A 4,698-nucleotide genomic window follows, 5' to 3' on the forward strand; every position below is an offset into this window, starting at 1 on the left:
AAGCAGAATTACTTCATAGTCAGTTTTCATGTACCTCTTGATGAATGGGTGAGGGGAAGGCACCTTTTACATAATATAGGTGGGGGAAAGAAAATGAAAATCCTTGAAACCATTCTTCCTACCTCCCTTTGGTTCTTTGATTTGTTTTAGATTTACATTCAAGTTCGATTCATTCCCCCTTCCTAGCAGTATGGCAAGAACATTGCGAGAGAAAATTATATCATCTTCGACTCCAACGGAGATAATAGAGTGGGAGGGAGGGTTTCATCATCCTACTTTGCCTTTTCTACATGCTTCAATTGACTCATGTACACAGTTTTTATAGCCCGTGACCGGTTCTCAAGTGCTGTCATTTATCAATAAAGTGTCAATCAAATAAAAATATCATGCAAATTTATCTTTCACAGCTTGCTAAGTACCTATGTTCGTCATTGATTTTCAAAGTCCGATCAATCACGGATGCTCTCACGAACATCGAAAGTTAAATCCTTCTTCCCAGCTTTTTCTCAACAGGTGGCTATTCGATGGGATAAGCTTGAGAACTAGTCTCATGTTGTTTATAGAAAGTGGAGAGGTGTCCTAATCAAATCTGAAACAAACTCTAATAGGCCCTCCCATCATAGACTTAAGTTAAGTTTAGATTTATACTGTGCCGCCTCAATCACACCATGCAATATAAGGTCCGCATAGCTCAAAATACAATGATTACTAACAACAATGAGCTTACATGTATGTCCATCAACTCAGATTATATAATCAGTCTATTTTAATAAAATAAAATAAATAATTAATGACAATCCATAGTTAAAAAAATTCTTACATCATCATCCTACTTTGTCTTTTCAACATGCTCCAATTGACTCATGTATACAGTTTTTATAGCCCGTGACCGGTTCTTAAGTGGTATCATCTATCAATAAAATGTCAATCAAATAAAAATATTATGGAAACTTATCTTTCACAACTTGCTAAGTAAACAACTTTTTTGCACGTATCTCTTTTGACGTCTTCAATATAATATCCAACAACTTTGAAGTCTTCCGACCATAATAAACAATTGACAAGTATGACAAACATTATTAGGAAGTCAAGAGTGTCCTTAGTTACACATCGCCATGTGTCTAGTGGTGGTTCTCATTGCTCATGTATTCAGATGGTTCCATGTTCTCCATTATTAATATGAAAAATTTGTCCTAAGAGATCTGCCATATTTCACGAGAAAGTATGGCAAACTCGCCCCCCGTAATTCTGTTCACCCCTAGCTAGGTACTACATAGAGATGCTTCAGAATTTTAATCCTATTGCCCAATCTTCCATGTCAAATCTCTACCGAAGTATTGGCTCAATTATCTTCTCTATTAGAAAAACTGAGTGATTTAAACCCCGCCAACTACTTTTCGTACTTGGTCAAATTAAGTGAAGTAGTAAGTCAACATGGTATTTGTGAAATTTCCCCCAGTATGTCAAGGATTTAGTTGCACTAAAATAATGAATCCTTTACGGTCAAGTAGGTAAACATAGACTTAACTATTACACGCACCCACCCCAAGTAACATCTAGGCTAGATGTGAAAGAGTCCAATTGATGAAAATGAAAAAAAAAAATATTTTTTTTATTTTTTTCATATTTTTAAGAGTGTATATAAAGGGCCTATAAATACAAATATGTAGATCCAAATATAGTCAGGGAATAACTAGAATATGCCAAGGAATACCAAAGAATACCAAGAATATGCTAAGGCATAATATCCTTGGATCCTTATTTAGACAATTTTTCTAATTAGGTTCAATCTTTCCAACACTCTCCCTCAAAATGAGGCGAAGATATCTCGAAGCCCCATCTTGTCAATCAATGTAGAAAAAGATGATGAACTAAGTCATTTGGTCAGAATATCCGCCACCTGATCAGAAGACCGAATGAAGGTAATACAGATCTGACCCTGATTAATTTTCTCCTTGATAAAATGACGGTCAATCTCGATATGTTTGGTACGATCATGCTATACAGGATTGCTTATAATCTCAATTGCTGCCTTGCTGTTACAATATAACCGAAGAGAAAATTTATTCAGAAATTGTAATTCTTGAAGTAACTTCTGAAGCTAAAGAAGTTCATATATGCCTAGAGCCATTGCTCTATATTCACCTTCTGCCGATGATCGTGCCACCATTGTCTGTTTCTTGCTTCTCCAGGTAACTAGATTACCCCCTATATATGTGCAATATCCAGAGGTAGATCGCCTATCATCCAGTGATCCAGCCCAATCTGCATCAGTAAATTCCTCTACCTGAAAGGTGTTGTGTCGCGAGAACAACAAACCACGACCACGATATCCTTTCAAATAGCGTAATACTCTGAAAACTCCCTCTATGTGTGATTCTCGTGGATCATGTATGTATTGACTGATGACACTGACAGCATAAGCTATGTCAGGTCTTATATGTGAAAGATATATCAACTTTCCAACCAACTGCTGGTACCTTTCTTGATCAACATGGGCTCCACCATCTATCACTGTTCGATGATTTTGATTTATCGGGATAGCAACAGGCTTACACCCCAACATCCCAGTCTCAGAAAGTAAATCTAGTACATACTTTCGTTGTGACAGAAAATTTTTTTTGGATGATCGTGCAACTTCTATGCCCAGAAAATATCTTAGTGGACCCAGGTCTTTCATCTCAAATGCTTGCTTCAGTTTTTCTTTGAGTTGCTTTATCTCATGATGGTCATCTCCTGTTATTACAATATCATCAACATAAACCAAAAGTATAGTTTTCTTTCCCTTGAAATGCTTATAGAACAGAGTATCATTTGCATTACTTTGTCTATATCCCATTTCTTTCATAGTCTGACTGAATCGATCAAACCAGGTCCGAGGAGACTGTTTAAGACCATAGAGAGAGCGCTTTAGCTTGCAGACTTTTTCAGTAGTTGCTCTGGTCTCAAATCCCGGTGGTACTTGCATGTATACTTCCTCCTGAAGATCTCTATGAAAAAATATATTCTTTACATCTAACTGATGTAATTTCCAGCCAAAGTTAGCAGCACGTGATATCAGTATTCGAACATAGTTCATCTTGGCTACTGGAGCAAAGGTTTCATCATAATCTACCCCATATGTTTGAGTATAGCCCTTTGCTACTAGCCGAGCTTTGTATCTTTTCACCTTGCCTTCTGGAGTCTGCTTTACAGTGTACACCCACTTACACCCCACGGGATGCTTACCAGCTGGTAGAGTGACCAGATCCCATGTTTGATTTTTGGATAAAGCAGTCATCTCTTCTAACATTGCTTCCTTCCACTTAGGTTCTGCCATAGCTTTTTGCCAGGTACTTGGAATATAGATGGAGTTTAATGCAGCTATAAAGCTTTGATAAGATAGAGACACATTCTTATATAAAATATAGTTAGCTATATCATAACAGTAACTAGCAGGAGGAACAATTGGGCGAGTACCCTTCCGTTTTACAATAGAAATATTAAGATCAGAAATGAAGGGAGTAGCAGAAATAATGTTACCGTTAGAAGATTCTGATTCTGGAGAAGAGGCTTCAAGCGGTAAAGGCACCTGGGCAGTTGATGAGTGCACACTGGACTCTTCAACTATTCCAATACCAGGCTCCCTCTGAACATCATTACTATGATACTCCCCCTAAAAATCAAAATATCCAGGCGTGCATAGAGAGTCACCCGGAAGAAGTAATTCTGGTGTCTTATTATCAGATGGACGACTTTCATAATAAGCTTCAGTTTCTCGAAAAGTAACATCCATAGCGACAAGCATTCGTTGCTCAGGAGGGTAATAGCACTTGTATCCCTTTTGAGTAGCAGGATAACCAACAAAGACACATTTCAATGCTCGTGGATCTAGTTTTCCTACTGTGGGTCTATGATCTCGAGCAAAATAAACACACCCAAAGATCCTAAGGGTAACCACATAATCAGTAGAACCCTTCAAGCACTGTATAGGGGTCTTAAATCCGAGTGTCCTTAGAGGCATACGATTAATCAAGTATGCAGCAGTCAAGACAGCCTCACCCCCCAAAAACTTAGAAACTTTCATGGTAAAGAGTAAGGACCGGGCTACTTCCAATAAGTGCTTATTCTTTCTTTCAGCAACTCCATTTTGAGCAAGAGTATCAACACAAGTGGTCTGATGAAGAATTCCATGAGTGTGAAGATACGTACGGAACTCCTGACTAGTATATTCGGTACCATTGTCAGAACGTAAAATTTTAATTTGAGCACCAAACTGAGTACCCACAAATTTATGAAATTTCTTAAAGCAGTTTAAAACTTCTGTCTTTTCTTTCAACAAATAGACCCACGTTACTCGACTAAAACAATCAATAAAAGTAACAAACCATCTATGGCCCAAGAGAGTAGTAGTACTACATGGTCCCCATACGTCAGAGTGAATTATATCAAAAGGTTCAAAACTTTTAACTTCAGATATAGGAAATACTCCTCTAGTGTGTTTAGCCAACTCACAATGATCACAAACTAACAAATTTTTATTGTAATTATTTAATAAAAAAGAAAAATAAGTGACTAAGAATAGAAAAAAAAATGTGACCTAGCCTACGATGGTATAACATAAGTTCTGAAGTGGCACCTTCAGCAGACATGCATATCCCGTCAATGAAGAGTTCATATTTCTTTCATCAGTTGATAGATAATAGAGTCTATTATGCA

The sequence above is a fragment of the Elaeis guineensis genome, chromosome 3, assembly GCF_000442705.2.
Source record: "Elaeis guineensis isolate ETL-2024a chromosome 3, EG11, whole genome shotgun sequence".
Lineage (NCBI taxonomy): Eukaryota > Viridiplantae > Streptophyta > Magnoliopsida > Arecales > Arecaceae > Elaeis > Elaeis guineensis.